Source organism: Chiloscyllium punctatum, chromosome 50, assembly GCF_047496795.1.
Source record: "Chiloscyllium punctatum isolate Juve2018m chromosome 50, sChiPun1.3, whole genome shotgun sequence".
In the NCBI taxonomy this organism is placed as follows: domain Eukaryota; kingdom Metazoa; phylum Chordata; class Chondrichthyes; order Orectolobiformes; family Hemiscylliidae; genus Chiloscyllium; species Chiloscyllium punctatum.
This window is the reverse complement of record NC_092788.1, coordinates 15,321,848-15,340,200: the sequence shown is the minus strand read 5'-3', so window position 1 is coordinate 15,340,200 and position 18,353 is coordinate 15,321,848.

Sequence of the window (18,353 nt, the reverse complement as noted above, 5' to 3'; positions counted from 1 at the left end):
CTGTTTCTCGCCGTCTGTTTCAGCCCCGCTGTTTCAGCCCCGCTGTTTCTGGCCCTCTGTTTCTGGCCCTCTGTTTCTGGCCCTCTGTTTCAGCCCCTCTGTTTCAGCTCCTCTGTTTCTGGCCCTCTGTTTCTGGCCCTCTGTTTCTGGCCCTCTGTTTCTGGCCCTCTGTTTCTGGCCCTCCGTTTCTCGCCCTCCGTTTCTCGCCCTCCGTTTCTCGCCCTCCGTTTCTCGCCCTCCGTTTCTCGCCCTCCGTTTCTCGCCCTCCGTTTCTCGCCCTCCGTTTCTCGCCCTCCGTTTCTCGCCCTCCGTTTCTCGCCCTCCGTTTCTCGCCCTCCGTTTCTCGCCCTCCGTTTCTGGCCCTCTGTTTCTGACCCTCTGTTTCTCGCCCACTGTTTCTCGCTCTCTGTTTCTCGCCATCTTTTTCAGCCCCTCTGTTCCAGCCCCTCTGTTTCTCGCCCTCTGTTTCAGCCCCTCTGTTTCTCACCCTCTGTTTCAGCATCTCTGTTTCTCGCCCTCTGTTTCAGCCCCGCTGTTTCTCGCCCTCCGTTTCTCGCCCTCCATTTCTGGCCCTCCATTTCTGACCCTCTGTTTCTCGCCCTCTGTTGCTCGCCCTCTGTTGCTCGCCCTCTGTTGCTCGCCCTCTGTTGCTCGCCCTCTGTTGCTCGCCCTCTGTTGCTCGCCCTCCGTTGCTCGCCCTCCGTTGCTCGCCCTCCGTTTCTCGCCCTCCGTTTCTCGCCCTCCGTTTCTCGCCCTCCGTTTCTCGCCCTCCGTTTCTCGCCCTCCGTTTCTCGCCCTCCGCTTCTCGCCCTCCGTTTCTCGCCCTCCGTTTCTCGCCCTCTGCTTCTCGCCCTCTGCTTCTCGCCCTCTGCTTCTCGCCCTCTGTTTCCCGCCCTCTGTTTCTGGCCCTATGTATCAGCCCCTCTGTTTCTCGCCCTCTGTTTCTGGCCCTCTGTTTCAGCCCCTCTGTTCCAGCCCCTCTGTTCCAGCCCCTCTGTTCCAGCCCCTCTGTTCCAGCCCCTCTGTTCCAGCCCCTCGGTCTCTCACCCTCTGTTTCAGTCCCTCTGTTTCCGCTCCTCTGCTTCTCGCCCTCTTTTTCCCGCCCTCTGTTTCAGCCCCTCTGTTTCTAGCCCTCTGTTTCAACTCCTCTGTTTCTCGCCCTCAGTTTCAGCCCCTCTGTTTCTCGCCCTCTGTTCCTCGCCCTCTGTTTCAGCCCCTCTGTTTCTCGACCGCTGTTTCAGCCCCTCTGTTTCTGCCCCTCTGTTTCACGCCCTCTGTTTCTCGCCCTCTGTTTCTCGCCCTCTGTTTCTCGCCCTCTGTTTCTCGCCCTCTGTTTCTCGCCCTATGTATCAGCCCCTCTGTTTCAGCCCCTCTGTTTCAGCCCCTCTGTTTCAGCCCCTCTGTTTCTCGCACTCTGTTTCTCGCACTCTGTTTCTCGCACTCTGTTTCTCGCACTCTGTTTCTCGCACTCTGTTTCTCGCACTCTGTTTCTCGCACTCTGTATCAGCCCCTCTGTTTCTCGCCGTCTGTTTCAGCCCCGCTGTTTCAGCCCCGCTGTTTCTGGCCCTTTGTTTCTGGCCCTCTGTTTCAGCCCCTCTGTTTCTCGCCCTCTGTTTCAGCTCCTCTGTTTCTGGCCCTCTGTTTCTGGCCCTCTGTTTCTGGCCCTCTGTTTCTGGCCCTCTGTTTCTCGCCCTCCGTTTCTGGCCCTCCGTTTCTGGCCCTCCGTTTCTCGCCCTCCGTTTCTCGCCCTCCGTTTCTCGCCCTCCGTTTCTCGCCCTCCGTTTCTCGCCCTCCGTTTCTCGCCCTCCGTTTCTCGCCCTCCGTTTCTCGCCCTCCGTTTCTCGCCCTCCGTTTCTCGCCCTCCGTTTCTGGCCCTCTGTTTCTGACCCTCTGTTTCTCGCCCACTGTTTCTCGCTCTCTGTTTCTCGCCATCTTTTTCAGCCCCTCTGTTCCAGCCCCTCTGTTTCTCGCCCTCTGTTTCAGCCCCTCTGTTTCTCACCCTCTGTTTCAGCATCTCTGTTTCTCGCCCTCTGTTTCAGCCCCGCTGTTTCTCGCCCTCCGTTTCTCGCCCTCCATTTCTGGCCCTCCGTTTCTGGCCCTCTGTTGCTCGCCCTCTGTTGCTCGCCCTCTGTTGCTCGCCCTCTGTTGCTCGCCCTCCGTTGCTCGCCCTCCGTTGCTCGCCCTCCGTTGCTCGCACTCCGTTGCTCGCCCTCCGTTGCTCGCCCTCCGTTTCTCGCCCTCCGTTTCTCGCCCTCCGTTTCTCGCCCTCCGCTTCTCGCCCTCCGCTTCTCGCCCTCCGTTTCTCGCCCTCCGCTTCTCGCCCTCTGCTTCTCGCCCTCTGCTTCTCGCCCTCTGTTTCCCGCCCTCTGTTTCTGGCCCTATGTATCAGCCCCTCTGTTTCTCGCCCTCTGTTTCTGGCCCTCTGTTTCAGCCCCTCTGTTCCAGCCCCTCTGTTCCAGCCCCTCTGTTCCAGCCCCTCTGTTCCAGCCCCTCTGTTCCAGCCCCTCGGTCTCTCACCCTCTGTTTCAGTCCCTCTGTTTCCGCTCCTCTGCTTCTCGCCCTCTTTTTCCCGCCCTCTGTTTCAGCCCCTCTGTTTCTCGCCCTCTGTTTCAGCCCCTCTGTTTCTCGCCCGCTGTTTCTCGCCCGCTGTTTCTCGCCCGCTGTTTCTCGCCCTCTGTTTCTGGACCTCTGTTTCTGGACCTCTGTTTCTGGACCTCTGTTTCTGGACCTCTGTTTCTGGACCTCCGTTTCTCGCCCTCCGTTTCTCGCCCTCCGTTTCTCGCCCTCCGTTTCTCGCCCTCCGTTTCTCGCCCTCCGTTTCTCGCCCTCCGTTTCTCGCCCTCCGTTTCTCGCCCTCTGTTTCTCGCCCTCTGTTACAGCCCCTCTGTTTCTCGCCCTCTGTTTCAGCCCCTCTGTTTCAGCCCCTCTGTTTCTCGCCCTCTGTTTCTCGCCATCTGTTTCAGCCCCTCTGTTTCTCGCCCTCTGTTTCTGGCTCTCTGTTTCAGCCCCTCTGTTTCTCGCCCTCCGTTTCTCGCCCTCTGTTTCTCGCCCTCTGTTTCTCGCCCTCTGTTTCAGCAGCTCTGTTTCTCGCCGTCTGTTTCAGCACCTCTGTTTCTCGCCCTCTGTTTCAGCCCCTCTGTTTCAGCCCCTCTGTTTCTCGCCCTCTGTTTCAGCCCCTCGGTTTCAGCCCCTCGGTTTCTGTCCCTCTGTTTCAGCTCCTCTGTTTCAGCCCCTCTGTTTCAGCCCCTCTGTTTCAGCCCCTCTGTTTCAGCCCCTCAGTTTCTCGCCCTCAGTTTCAGCCCCTCTGTTTCGACCCCTCTGTTTCAGCCCCTCTGTTTCAGCCCCTCTGTTTCTTGCCCTCCGTTTCTGGCCCTCTGTTTCATCCCCTCTGTTTCTCGCCCACTGTTTCAGCCTCTCTGTTTCTCACACTCTGTTTCAGCCCCTCTGTTTCTCGCCCTCTGTTTATCGCCCTCTGTTACAGCCCCTCTGTTTCTCGACCGCTGTTTCAGCCCCTCTGTTTCTGCCCCTCTGTTTCACGCCCTCTGTTTCTCGCCCTCTGTTTCTCGCCCTCTGTTTCTCGCCCTCTGTTTCTCGCCCTCTGTTTCTCGCCCTATGTATCAGCCCCTCTGTTTCTCGCCCTCTGTTTCAGCCCCTCTGTTTCAGCCACTCTGTTTCTCGCACTCTGTTTCTCGCACTCTGTTTCTCGCACTCTGTTTCTCGCACTCTGTTTCTCGCACTCTGTTTCTCGCACTCTGTATCAGCCCCTCTGTTTCTCGCCGTCTGTTTCAGCCCCGCTGTTTCAGCCCCGCTGTTTCTGGCCCTCTGTTTCTGGCCCTCTGTTTCTGGCCCTCTGTTTCAGCCCCTCTGTTTCAGCTCCTCTGTTTCTGGCCCTCTGTTTCTGGCCCTCTGTTTCTGGCCCTCTGTTTCTGGCCCTCTGTTTCTGGCCCTCCGTTTCTCGCCCTCCGTTTCTCGCCCTCCGTTTCTCGCCCTCCGTTTCTCGCCCTCCGTTTCTCGCCCTCCGTTTCTCGCCCTCCGTTTCTCGCCCTCCGTTTCTCGCCCTCCGTTTCTCGCCCTCCGTTTCTCGCCCTCCGTTTCTCGCCCTCCGTTTCTCGCCCTCCGTTTCTCGCCCTCCGTTTCTGGCCCTCTGTTTCTGACCCTCTGTTTCTCGCCCACTGTTTCTCGCTCTCTGTTTCTCGCCATCTTTTTCAGCCCCTCTGTTCCAGCCCCTCTGTTTCTCGCCCTCTGTTTCAGCCCCTCTGTTTCTCACCCTCTGTTTCAGCATCTCTGTTTCTCGCCCTCTGTTTCAGCCCCGCTGTTTCTCGCCCTCCGTTTCTCGCCCTCCATTTCTGGCCCTCCATTTCTGACCCTCTGTTTCTCGCCCTCTGTTGCTCGCCCTCTGTTGCTCGCCCTCTGTTGCTCGCCCTCTGTTGCTCGCCCTCTGTTGCTCGCCCTCCGTTGCTCGCCCTCCGTTGCTCGCCCTCCGTTTCTCGCCCTCCGTTTCTCGCCCTCCGTTTCTCGCCCTCCGTTTCTCGCCCTCCGTTTCTCGCCCTCCGTTTCTCGCCCTCCGCTTCTCGCCCTCCGTTTCTCGCCCTCCGTTTCTCGCCCTCTGCTTCTCGCCCTCTGCTTCTCGCCCTCTGCTTCTCGCCCTCTGTTTCCCGCCCTCTGTTTCTGGCCCTATGTATCAGCCCCTCTGTTTCTCGCCCTCTGTTTCTGGCCCTCTGTTTCAGCCCCTCTGTTCCAGCCCCTCTGTTCCAGCCCCTCTGTTCCAGCCCCTCTGTTCCAGCCCCTCTGTTCCAGCCCCTCGGTCTCTCACCCTCTGTTTCAGTCCCTCTGTTTCCGCTCCTCTGCTTCTCGCCCTCTTTTTCCCGCCCTCTGTTTCAGCCCCTCTGTTTCTAGCCCTCTGTTTCAACTCCTCTGTTTCTCGCCCTCAGTTTCAGCCCCTCTGTTTCTCGCCCTCTGTTCCTCGCCCTCTGTTTCAGCCCCTCTGTTTCTCGACCGCTGTTTCAGCCCCTCTGTTTCTGCCCCTCTGTTTCACGCCCTCTGTTTCTCGCCCTCTGTTTCTCGCCCTCTGTTTCTCGCCCTCTGTTTCTCGCCCTCTGTTTCTCGCCCTATGTATCAGCCCCTCTGTTTCAGCCCCTCTGTTTCAGCCCCTCTGTTTCAGCCCCTCTGTTTCTCGCACTCTGTTTCTCGCACTCTGTTTCTCGCACTCTGTTTCTCGCACTCTGTTTCTCGCACTCTGTTTCTCGCACTCTGTTTCTCGCACTCTGTTTCTCGCACTCTGTATCAGCCCCTCTGTTTCTCGCCGTCTGTTTCAGCCCCGCTGTTTCAGCCCCGCTGTTTCTGGCCCTTTGTTTCTGGCCCTCTGTTTCAGCCCCTCTGTTTCTCGCCCTCTGTTTCAGCTCCTCTGTTTCTGGCCCTCTGTTTCTGGCCCTCTGTTTCTGGCCCTCTGTTTCTGGCCCTCTGTTTCTCGCCCTCCGTTTCTGGCCCTCCGTTTCTGGCCCTCCGTTTCTCGCCCTCCGTTTCTCGCCCTCCGTTTCTCGCCCTCCGTTTCTCGCCCTCCGTTTCTCGCCCTCCGTTTCTCGCCCTCCGTTTCTCGCCCTCCGTTTCTCGCCCTCCGTTTCTCGCCCTCCGTTTCTCGCCCTCCGTTTCTGGCCCTCTGTTTCTGACCCTCTGTTTCTCGCCCACTGTTTCTCGCTCTCTGTTTCTCGCCATCTTTTTCAGCCCCTCTGTTCCAGCCCCTCTGTTTCTCGCCCTCTGTTTCAGCCCCTCTGTTTCTCACCCTCTGTTTCAGCATCTCTGTTTCTCGCCCTCTGTTTCAGCCCCGCTGTTTCTCGCCCTCCGTTTCTCGCCCTCCATTTCTGGCCCTCCGTTTCTGGCCCTCTGTTGCTCGCCCTCTGTTGCTCGCCCTCTGTTGCTCGCCCTCTGTTGCTCGCCCTCCGTTGCTCGCCCTCCGTTGCTCGCCCTCCGTTGCTCGCACTCCGTTGCTCGCCCTCCGTTGCTCGCCCTCCGTTTCTCGCCCTCCGTTTCTCGCCCTCCGTTTCTCGCCCTCCGCTTCTCGCCCTCCGCTTCTCGCCCTCCGTTTCTCGCCCTCCGCTTCTCGCCCTCTGCTTCTCGCCCTCTGCTTCTCGCCCTCTGTTTCCCGCCCTCTGTTTCTGGCCCTATGTATCAGCCCCTCTGTTTCTCGCCCTCTGTTTCTGGCCCTCTGTTTCAGCCCCTCTGTTCCAGCCCCTCTGTTCCAGCCCCTCTGTTCCAGCCCCTCTGTTCCAGCCCCTCTGTTCCAGCCCCTCGGTCTCTCACCCTCTGTTTCAGTCCCTCTGTTTCCGCTCCTCTGCTTCTCGCCCTCTTTTTCCCGCCCTCTGTTTCAGCCCCTCTGTTTCTAGCCCTCTGTTTCAACTCCTCTGTTTCTCGCCCTCAGTTTCAGCCCCTCTGTTTCTCGCCCTCTGTTCCTCGCCCTCTGTTTCAGCCCCTCTGTTTCTCGACCGCTGTTTCAGCCCCTCTGTTTCTGCCCCTCTGTTTCACGCCCTCTGTTTCTCGCCCTCTGTTTCTCGCCCTCTGTTTCTCGCCCTCTGTTTCTCGCCCTCTGTTTCTCGCCCTATGTATCAGCCCCTCTGTTTCAGCCCCTCTGTTTCAGCCCCTCTGTTTCTCGCACTCTGTTTCTCGCACTCTGTTTCTCGCACTCTGTTTCTCGCACTCTGTTTCTCGCACTCTGTTTCTCGCACTCTGTTTCTCGCACTCTGTATCAGCCCCTCTGTTTCAGCCCCTCTGTTTCAGCCCCTCTGTTTCTCGCCCTCCGTTTCTCGCCCTCCGTTTCTCGCCCTCCGTTTCTCGCCCTCCGTTTCTCGCCCTCCGTTTCTCGCCCTCCGTTTCTCGCCCTCCGTTTCTCGCCCTCCGTTTCTCGCCCTCTGTTTCTCGCCCTCTGTTTCTCGCCCTCTGTTACAGCCCCTCTGTTACAGCCCCTCTGTTTCTCGCCCTCTGTTTCTCGCCCTCTGTTTCTCGCCCTCTGTTTCTCGCCCTCTGTTTCTCGCCCTCTGTTTCTCGCCCTCTGTTTCTCGCCCTCTGTTTCTCGCCCTGTGTATCATCCCCTCTGTTTCTCGCCCTCTGTTTCTGGCCCTCTGTTTCAGCGTCTCTGTTTCAGCCCCTCTGTTTCATCCCCTCTGTTTCAGCCCCTCTGTTTCAGCCCCTCTGTTTCAGCCCCTCTGTTTCAGCCCCTCTGTTTCTGGCCCTCTGTTTCAGCGTCTCTGTTTCAGCGTCTCTGTTTCAGCCCCTGTGTTTCTCACCCTCTGTTTCTCGCCCTCTGTTTCAGCCCCTCTGTTTCAGCCCCTCTGTTTCTCGCCCTCTGTTTCAGCACCTCTGTTTCTCGCCCTCTGTTTCAGCACCTCTGTTTCTCGCCCTCTGTTTCAGCCCCTCTGTTTCTGCCCCTCTGTTTCAGCCCCTCTGTTTCAGCCCCTCTGTTTCTGGCCCTCTGTTTCTGGCCCTCTGTTTCTGGCCCTCTGTTTCTGGCCCTCTGTTTCAGCCCCTCTGTTTCAGCCCCTCTGTTTCAGCCCCTCTGTTTCAGCCCCTCTGTTTCAGCCCCTCTGTTTCAGCCCCTCTGTTTCAACCCCTCTGTTTCTCGCCCTCCGTTTCTGGCCCTCTGTTTCAGCCCCTCTGTTTCTCGCCCAATGTTTCAGCCCCTCTGTTTCTCACCCTCTGTTTCAGCCCCTCTGTTTCTCGCCCTCTGTTTCTCGCCCTCTCTTTCTCGCCCTCTGTTACAGCCCCTCTGTTTCTCGACCGCTGTTTCAGCCCCTCTGTTTCTGCCCCTCTGTTTCACGCCCTCTGTTTCTCGCCCTCTGTTTCTCGCCCGCTGTTTCTGGCCCTATGTATCAGCCCCTCTGTTTCAGCCCCTCTGTTTCTCGCCCTCCGTTTCTCGCCCTCTGTTTCTCGCCCTCTGTTTCTCGCCCTCTGTTTCTCGCCCTATGTATCAGCCCCTCTGTTTCAGCCCCTCTGTTTCAGCCCCTCTGTTTCAGCCCCTCTGTTTCTCGCACTCTGTTTCTCGCACTCTGTTTCTCGCACTCTGTTTCTCGCACTCTGTTTCTCGCACTCTGTTTCTCGCACTCTGTATCAGCCCCTCTGTTTCTCGCCGTCTGTTTCAGCCCCGCTGTTTCAGCCCCGCTGTTTCTGGCCCTTTGTTTCTGGCCCTCTGTTTCAGCCCCTCTGTTTCTCGCCCTCTGTTTCAGCTCCTCTGTTTCTGGCCCTCTGTTTCTGGCCCTCTGTTTCTGGCCCTCTGTTTCTGGCCCTCTGTTTCTCGCCCTCCGTTTCTCGCCCTCCGTTTCTGGCCCTCCGTTTCTCGCCCTCCGTTTCTCGCCCTCCGTTTCTCGCCCTCCGTTTCTCGCCCTCCGTTTCTCGCCCTCCGTTTCTCGCCCTCCGTTTCTCGCCCTCCGTTTCTCGCCCTCCGTTTCTCGCCCTCCGTTTCTCGCCCTCCGTTTCTGGCCCTCTGTTTCTGACCCTCTGTTTCTCGCCCACTGTTTCTCGCTCTCTGTTTCTCGCCATCTTTTTCAGCCCCTCTGTTCCAGCCCCTCTGTTTCTCGCCCTCTGTTTCAGCCCCTCTGTTTCTCACCCTCTGTTTCAGCATCTCTGTTTCTCGCCCTCTGTTTCAGCCCCGCTGTTTCTCGCCCTCCGTTTCTCGCCCTCCATTTCTGGCCCTCCGTTTCTGGCCCTCTGTTGCTCGCCCTCTGTTGCTCGCCCTCTGTTGCTCGCCCTCTGTTGCTCGCCCTCCGTTGCTCGCCCTCCGTTGCTCGCCCTCCGTTGCTCGCCCTCCGTTGCTCGCCCTCCGTTGCTCGCCCTCCGTTTCTCGCCCTCCGTTTCTCGCCCTCCGCTTCTCGCCCTCCGCTTCTCGCCCTCCGTTTCTCGCCCTCCGCTTCTCGCCCTCTGCTTCTCGCCCTCTGCTTCTCGCCCTCTGTTTCCCGCCCTCTGTTTCTGGCCCTATGTATCAGCCCCTCTGTTTCTCGCCCTCTGTTTCTGGCCCTCTGTTTCAGCCCCTCTGTTCCAGCCCCTCTGTTCCAGCCCCTCTGTTCCAGCCCCTCTGTTCCAGCCCCTCTGTTCCAGCCCCTCGGTCTCTCACCCTCTGTTTCAGTCCCTCTGTTTCCGCTCCTCTGCTTCTCGCCCTCTTTTTCCCGCCCTCTGTTTCAGCCCCTCTGTTTCTAGCCCTCTGTTTCAACTCCTCTGTTTCTCGCCCTCAGTTTCAGCCCCTCTGTTTCTCGCCCTCTGTTCCTCGCCCTCTGTTTCAGCCCCTCTGTTTCTCGACCGCTGTTTCAGCCCCTCTGTTTCTGCCCCTCTGTTTCACGCCCTCTGTTTCTCGCCCTCTGTTTCTCGCCCTCTGTTTCTCGCCCTCTGTTTCTCGCCCTCTGTTTCTCGCCCTATGTATCAGCCCCTCTGTTTCAGCCCCTCTGTTTCAGCCCCTCTGTTTCTCGCACTCTGTTTCTCGCACTCTGTTTCTCGCACTCTGTTTCTCGCACTCTGTTTCTCGCACTCTGTTTCTCGCACTCTGTTTCTCGCACTCTGTATCAGCCCCTCTGTTTCAGCCCCTCTGTTTCAGCCCCTCTGTTTCTCGCCCTCCGTTTCTCGCCCTCCGTTTCTCGCCCTCCGTTTCTCGCCCTCCGTTTCTCGCCCTCCGTTTCTCGCCCTCCGTTTCTCGCCCTCCGTTTCTCGCCCTCCGTTTCTCGCCCTCTGTTTCTCGCCCTCTGTTTCTCGCCCTCTGTTACAGCCCCTCTGTTACAGCCCCTCTGTTTCTCGCCCTCTGTTTCTCGCCCTCTGTTTCTCGCCCTCTGTTTCTCGCCCTCTGTTTCTCGCCCTCTGTTTCTCGCCCTCTGTTTCTCGCCCTCTGTTTCTCGCCCTGTGTATCATCCCCTCTGTTTCTCGCCCTCTGTTTCTGGCCCTCTGTTTCAGCGTCTCTGTTTCAGCCCCTCTGTTTCATCCCCTCTGTTTCAGCCCCTCTGTTTCAGCCCCTCTGTTTCAGCCCCTCTGTTTCAGCCCCTCTGTTTCTGGCCCTCTGTTTCAGCGTCTCTGTTTCAGCGTCTCTGTTTCAGCCCCTGTGTTTCTCACCCTCTGTTTCTCGCCCTCTGTTTCTCGCCCTCTGTTTCAGCCCCTCTGTTTCTCGCCCTCTGTTTCAGCACCTCTGTTTCTCGCCCTCTGTTTCAGCACCTCTGTTTCTCGCCCTCTGTTTCAGCCCCTCTGTTTCTGCCCCTCTGTTTCAGCCCCTCTGTTTCAGCCCCTCTGTTTCTGGCCCTCTGTTTCTGGCCCTCTGTTTCTGGCCCTCTGTTTCTGGCCCTCTGTTTCTGGCCCTCTGTTTCAGCCCCTCTGTTTCAGCCCCTCTGTTTCAGCCCCTCTGTTTCAGCCCCTCTGTTTCAGCCCCTCTGTTTCAACCCCTCTGTTTCTCGCCCTCCGTTTCTGGCCCTCTGTTTCAGCCCCTCTGTTTCTCGCCCAATGTTTCAGCCCCTCTGTTTCTCACCCTCTGTTTCAGCCCCTCTGTTTCTCGCCCTCTGTTTCTCGCCCTCTCTTTCTCGCCCTCTGTTACAGCCCCTCTGTTTCTCGACCGCTGTTTCAGCCCCTCTGTTTCTGCCCCTCTGTTTCACGCCCTCTGTTTCTCGCCCTCTGTTTCTCGCCCGCTGTTTCTGGCCCTATGTATCAGCCCCTCTGTTTCAGCCCCTCTGTTTCAGCCCCTCTGTTTCTCGCCCTCTGTTTCTCGCCCTCTGTTTCTGGCCCTATGTATCAGCCCCTCTGTTTCTCGCCGTCTGTTTCAGCCCTTCTGTTTCAGCCCCGCTGTTTCTGGCCCTTTGTTTCAGCCCCTGTGTTTCAGCCCCTGTGTTTCTCGCCCTCTGTTTCTCGCCCTCTGTTTCAGCTCCTCTGTTTCTCGCCCTCTGTTTCAGCCCCTCTGTTTCTCGCCATCTGTTCCAGCACCTCTGTTTCTCGCCCTCTGTTTCAGCCCCTCTGTTCCAGCCCCTCTGTTTCAGCCCCACTGTCTCTCACCCTCTGTTTCAGTCCCTCTGTTTCAGCTCATCTGTTTCTCGCCCTCTTTTTCCCGCACTCTGTTTCAGCCCCTCTGTTTCTAGCCCTCTGTTTCTGGCCCTCTGTTTTAACTCCTCTGTTTCTCGCCCTCAGTTTCAGCGTCTCTGTTTCATCCCCTCTGTTTCATCCCCTCTGTTTCAGCCCCTCTGTTTCAGCCCCTCTGTTTCAGCCCCTCTGTTTCAGCCCCTCTGTTTCAGCCCCTCTGTTTCAGCCCCTCTGTTTCAGCCCCTCTGTTTCTCACCCTCTGTTTCTCACCCTCTGTTTCTCGCCCTCTGTTTCAGCCCCTCTGTTTCAGCCCCTCTGTTTCTCGCCCTCTGTTTCAGCACCTCTGTTTCTCGCCCTCTGTTTCAGCACCTCTGTTTCTCGCCCTCTGTTTCTCGCCCTCTGTTTCTCGCCCTCTGTTTCAGCCCCTCGGTTTCTGGCCCTCGGTTTCACCCCCTCTGTTTCACCCCCTCTGTTTCACCCCCTCTGTTTCTCGCCCTCTGTTTCTCGCCCTCTGTTTCTCGCCCTCTGTTTCTCGCCCTCTGTTTCTCGCCCTCTGTTTCTCGCCCTCTGTTTCTCGCCCTCTGTTTCTCGCCCTCTGTTTCAGCCCCTCTGTTTCAGCCCCTCTGTTTCAGCCCCTCTGTTTCAGCCCCTCTGTTTCTCGTCCTCCGTTTCTGGCCCTCTGTTTCAGCCCCTCTGTTTCTCGCCCAATGTTTCAGCCCCTCTGTTTCTCGCCCTCTGTTTCAGCCCCTCTGTTTCTCGCCCTCTGTTTCTCGCCCTCTGTTTCTCGCCCTCTGTTTCTCGCCCTCTGTTTCTCGCCCTCTGTTACAGCCCCTCTGTTTCTCGACCGCTGTTTCAGCCCCTCTGTTTCTGCCCCTCTGTTTCACGCCCTCTGTTTCTCGCCCTCTGTTTCTCGCCCTCTGTTTCTGGCCCTATGTATCAGCCCCTCTGTTTCTCGCCCTCTGTTTCAGCCCCTCTGTTTCAGCCCCTCTGTTTCTCGCCCTCTGTTTCTCGCCCTCTGTTTCTGGCCCTATGTATCAGCCCCTCTGTTTCTCGCCGTCTGTTTCAGCCCTTCTGTTTCAGCCCCGCTGTTTCTGGCCCTTTGTTTCTGCGCCTCTGTTTCAGCCCCTCTGTTTCAGCCCCTCTGTTTCAGCCCCTCTGTTTCAGCCCCTCTGTTTCAGCCCCTCTGTTTCTCGCCATCAGTTCCAGCACCTCTGTTTCTCGCCCTCTGTTTCAGCCCCTCTGTTTCAGCCCCTCTGTTCCAGCCCCTCTGTTCCAGCCCCTCTGTTCCAGCCCCACTGTCTCTCACCCTCTGTTTCAGTCCCTCTGTTTCAGCTCATCTGTTTCTCGCCCTCTTTTTCCCGCCCTCTGTTTCAGCCCCTCTGTTTCTAGCCCTCTGTTTCTGGCCCTCTGTTTCTGGCCCTCTGTTTCAACTCCTCTGTTTCTCGCCCTCAGTTTCAGCCCCTCTGTTTCTCGCCCTCTGTTTCTCGCCCTCTGTTTCTCGCCCTCTGTTTCAGCCCCTCTGTTGAGCCCCTCTGTTTCTGGCCCTCTGTTTGAGCCCCTCTGTTTCAGCCCCTCTGTTTCAGCCCCTCTTTTTCTCGCCCTCTGTTTCAGCCCCTCTGTTGAGCCCCTCTGTTTCTGGCCCTCTGTTTGAGCCCCTCTGTTTCAGACCCTCTGTTTCTGGCCCTCTGCTTCAGCCCCTCTGTTTCTCACCCTCTGTTTCTCGCCCTCTGTTTCTCCCCCGCTGTTTCAGCCCCTGTGTTTCTGTCCCTCTGTTTCTGTCCCTCTGTTTCTCGCCCTCTGTTTCTCGCCCTCTGTTTCAGCCCTATGTATCAGCCCCTCTGTTTCTCGCCGTCTGTTTCAGCCCTTCTGTTTCAGCCCCGCTGTTTCTGGCCCTTTGTTTCAGCGCCTCTCGCCCTCTCAGAGATGATGACTCTGTCTGTCCTAGCTTTTAGCTTCCAGCCTAACTCCCTGAGCTCTTGAATGACCTCCCCACCCCTCTTCCTACCTATGTCGTTGGTGCCAATGTGTACCACGACTTCTGGCTGCACACCCCCCCCTTAAGGATTCTGAAGACACGGTCCGAGACATCTCGGACCCTGGCACCCGGGAGGCAACAAACCATCCGAGAGTCTCGCCCATGTCCACAGAACCGCCTGTCCGTCCCACTAACTAGAGAGTCTCCTATAGCTAGCGCTCTCCTCCTCTCCCCCACTCAAATACTAATCACTCACCTTCCCGACCAGCTCTACGCTCCAACCTCACTTCCGCCCAGCTCGCGCCACTCTCTGCGGTGAAAAGTCTCTGCGGTGTTAAAGGGTGAGTATTTATACTCACTGTTCTCCTTCCCGGCTGCCCCTCTGCTTGCCGTCACTTCCTCTGCTGCTCCCGCTCTTTTTGTGAAGAGACAGAGAAAAAAAACACCGCTGCCCGCTACAGGTAAGTAATTTTAAAACAAACTGTCTTACCTTAGCTGTAGTCTCCCCGGTTCGCTTTTACTCGGCCGCTGCTCCAACTCAAATGGGGAAATTGTATTTTGCCCTGTAAAATCATGCAAAGTTTTTCTGAAGATGCCTGAGAATGTAACAAACGGACTTGATGAAGCGGATCTGGTTGACAAGAGGCTTTTCAGTGATTTTCCACAAGGTATGACAGAACAAAAGATCTTACTCAAGCCAGAAGATCGTAGGATGACGGATAACGTATTAACATGTGATGATGATTGGTTAACACATAGACATCGGAGAGTCAGGATTAATAGATCCTTATGATAAAGGTGTATCTGCTGGAGTGCCATACATATCAGTCCGATGGCATCAGTTATTTACAATCTATGCTGATAGGCTGAAGGAGGGAACTGAATGCAATATACATCCGAGTTTGTGGAAGACGCTGAGACCCAAAGGACAGGCTGGTATTTAATGGAGCAGTACAAAGGAGCAGTACAAAGTGATTAGAGTCTTCCAGTGTATGAAACATACAGTCAACATGCTGATGCAGCAAGTAACCAGGTTGGATCATTAGCCGGCTTCCAGAGATGAAATGGTGGAGTTATTCAGAATCTCCATAATGGTGAGGTGATTATTCGTTGGGGTTTAAATGAATGAAAAGTGATACTGTTGAAATATACAAGATACAGAGTGGGTTTGAGAAGGTAGATGTTGAGAAGTTGATTCCATTCCTGGGCAGAGTGTCGAACTCGAGGACATAGATACCGAAAAAGGAACATCGATTGCAATCTGAGATGCAAAGTGATGTATTCTCTCAGATTGTAGTGAATATCTGGAATTCCCTAACCCAGAGAGATGTGGAGGGATACAGGAATCGGCAAAAGGTGGATTTGAACCCTGGAATAGATCAGTGATGTTCTTAATAAATGAAGGGGCTAGCCTGAGGAGCCGAAGGACCTACATCTGTTACTATTTATTAATTTCACATGTTATGCTTTTGGAAATTAACTGGTTATTTTCCTGGAGTCGTGTTGCACAATGTTGCATTCATGGGCAGCAGGTGATTTGTTTGAGTTAACCGTGAGTGGGGTATAGGGGCTGTATTCCCAGCATATCTAGGTCTGTAACACGACCCACATCTAGAGAAGAGGTTACAGAGAGGGGAAGCCTGGAAAGAGAGATTGGGGGTGGGGGTCGATTCCTGACCCAGGCTGGATTTTCCAAGTACATTTCCAAAACTGCACCTAACCATCGGAGTGGCCTCGATCTGTCCCTGTGTAGCAGGTCTGAAGGATTGAATGAAACATCAGAATACAGGGCTGAGGGACACGAGGGGGCCATTCGGCCCTTTGACACTACCCCACCAGTAATTAAGGTCACGGCTCATCCCATTGTGTTCCCACCTGCACTTTGCTCTCCATGCACCATTATCCCTGATTCACCTGTCTACGGAAATTCAGATGAAGCCAGCCTCGATATAATATAAAGATTCAGCCCTCCCAAACTTCTGGGAAAGAGAATTCCCACTGGAATGAATGCCCACTTGGTGAATTTTCCTAATTATTGCTCTGACTGAGGTTGCAGGGTGCCACCGTTTCTTTTTCTAGTCACACTCCTCCACTGCTCGCAACAAATTTTAAATGTAACCAGGTTGGTGATATGGCCGATCATACTGGTCTCAGACTGGGTCAGGTTCAGTGACAGGAACAAGTCAGGCAGATTTCTTTAGTCAGCCCCAAGTAACTACTAGAACTAATGGATGTGCATGGTGGATCTGTGGTTAGCACTGCTATTTCACATCCCCAGGGAGCTGGCCTCAATACTAACCTCGGGCGACGCTCTGTGTGGGGTATGAGCATTCTCTATGCAGGTATCTATGTGGGTTTCCTCACAATGCTCCAATTTCCTCCCACAGTCCAAAGATCCGCAGCTTAAAGTGGATTGGCCATGCTAAATTGTCCATAGTGCCCAGGGATGTGTAGATTAGGTAGGTTAGTCATGGAAAATGTAGTATTACATGGATAGGGTAGGGGGTGCAGATCCGGAGTGGGCGGGGGGGATGCTGTTCTGAGGGTCAGTGTTGACTTGATGGACTGAATTAGCGGCTTTCACACTGTAGAGATTCCATGAAAATGACAATAAATTTGGACTATATCCAATGGGTATCTATCTGATCCACTCTCGTCTAGGCCTTGTATGTTTCAATAAGATCAACTCTCTTTCCAAGAGTGACATGTTAAAGCCTTCACAATATAAGGTGAAGTGAAGGAATCACTCATTCCTGGAATATGTGAAGTGAAACATCTCCGAACTGCTTCCAATGTAATTATATGCTTTCTCAGATAAGGAGACAAAGAAAAATTAATCTCAAACTCAGATCTTGAGTTTTATTTTTGATTTCTCAGTGTTGTGGGCCTTTGTAACTCTCTTCCCCACAGAGCATTGGAGGCAGAGATATTGAATATGTTTGAGGCACTGACAGAAGATTCATAAATAACAACGGAGTTAAGGATTATCGGGGATTAGCAGGAATGTGCGTTGTGGGGGAAATGTAGACAACGGTACCAAATGACATGGCTCCAGAACATCCAGGAATATAAGTTAAAACAAAATGATAATATCGATATAATCTTAAGGGGGAATCCAAGATGACGACGATCCGGAAGGTCTGCTTTACTGGGCTCTGCATCACAGCACAGGCCAAGTGGATCTCTAACCCACCCCATCCCAGCCATTTACTTAAAATTCAACACTAAAAAGAGCAATAGAATCTTTACTAATCCCGTTTTGTCAAAGGGAAATGGCCAAACATGGTGAAGGATCGAGTAAGTCCCAACACACGGTGCAACCGTCAGAAGCATCGAGCATGCCTGAGGCTGTAGCTGCAACCCACTCTGCTCGTTCCACAGACCCAGTTACTCACCAGGCCTTGGTGACTGAGTTCACCAAGTATGTGAAATGATTGAAGCCATGATTGAAGAAGGATTCAGCCGTGGCTAGTGCCGCTCTCAGCCGTGCTCCAAAAACAGCAACTTGACAGCCTTGGAAACAGAACAGACAATGTCAAGCGCCGAACTGCATTGACAGAGACCGCGGTCGATTCCTCTCGGGAGAGGATCCTCCCCCTTGAAATACAGGTCCATACCTTAGCTGAACAAGATGACCACCTCGAGAACAGGGACAGGATGAAGAATGTTCACATCATGGGTATGCTGGACCAGACAGCAGGTGGTCAGCCAATGAGATTTTTCTAGATCTGACTGCTGTGATTCCTTCAGTTCGAAGCTGAAGAGGGACGAGTGAAGACTAAGACAGTTCATCGGGTTATGGCGTGCAGGTCAGACTCAGACCAACGCCTTTGCAGTTACAAAGTTATGGGGATAAACAAAGACTAATGGAAGCTCAGTGTGGTTTCCAATGGCTTTAATTCACGAGAGCGCCAGGATTAAATTCTTTCAGGACTTTTAAGTAGCAGTGATTCAGAAAAGAAAATCTTTTGATGATATCAAGAGAAGAGTAAGGGAACTCGGGATTCAGTATTCCTTACGGACCCCAGCGATGCTCCATATTGCTTTCAATGGATCCATATGGATCCATACACTCTTCTGACTCTCCAGAGAAAGCAAAAACTTTGTAGTCATTTTAAAGTAAGCTGGATATTTAGATAGTCATGTTCCTCTTTTAAAGAAATTTTGTTGGATTTTTCTGGTATTAACCAGTGTTAAATTAGAGTCAGGGATGGGTAGAGGTCTTTTAACTTCTTCATTAGTATTACTACTCATTTTCTCTTTCTTTGCTTGTGTCTGGGGCGTGGATTAAGCTGGAGGGAGTTACAAATGTGGTTGTGATGACTAAGTGCCGACCTCAGGGCAGTTGAAGCCCGATTTTTGTTATTAATTGCCCTAGATGCCATATTGGTAGCGGGCAGAAGATAAAGTTTTGGGATATGTAAGCGTCCCCAGTGGGCGGGGGATGTGGTAAATTCCCCTATCAAGTGTCATTGGTACTTTGGATTTTGTTTTGTTCTTTGTTTTTTATGTGTTTAGCTTTGGACAGCTTTTAGATTTTGTTAGTTGTTGTAGATTTAGTTTGTACAGTTTTTAGGCTCAGTGAGTCTTTTGTCATTAATGTTCTGCGATGTGTAATTTGATGTGAAACTGTCGAGAGTTCAAATGTTGCTAGAGTGTGTTATGGATAATGATGTGCTTAAATGGTGTGCCTGAAACATTAAGGGGAACCATCTGCCAGTCAAGAGGAAAAATGTACTTTCTCGTCTTAAAAAAGAGAGGGTGGATGTTGCTCTATTGCAGGAGATGCACCTTGATGACAAGGAACATTTGAAGTTACAGCAGGGTGGGTTTGATCGAGTTTATTTCTCGTCTTTTAATACTATGAGTAGGAGAAAGGTTATAATGCATAGGAAGAATCTTCTATTTAAATTACTAGATTGTATTAAACACCCATGGAAGGATCATAATCCTCAAAGCCTTGAACTATGGGAAATAATACAGTATTTTGAATGTTTATTGCCACCCGGCGCACCCTCTTAAAATCTTGTTAGATGCATCTGCCAAAGTAAGTTATCTTACATCATTGCACATTATTGTAGAAGGAGATTTCGACTGTCTTATGGCCTCACGGTGGACAGAATGTCCAAAGGTCCCCCAATACCCTCGTTATAAAGTAAGCAGTTAGTGGATTTGTGTGCAGAACTAGAGCTGGTGGAAGTCTGGAGGCACATCTGCTTCACAAGTAGGGGTTTTATTTTCTGCTTTAACCTGCAGAAATGGAACATGAGGGTTGATATCTTCCCCATCCCTGCCACAATCTTAGATTCGGTGGCTTCCTGCACAATTGGAAATATTACCCCAACATACCTGC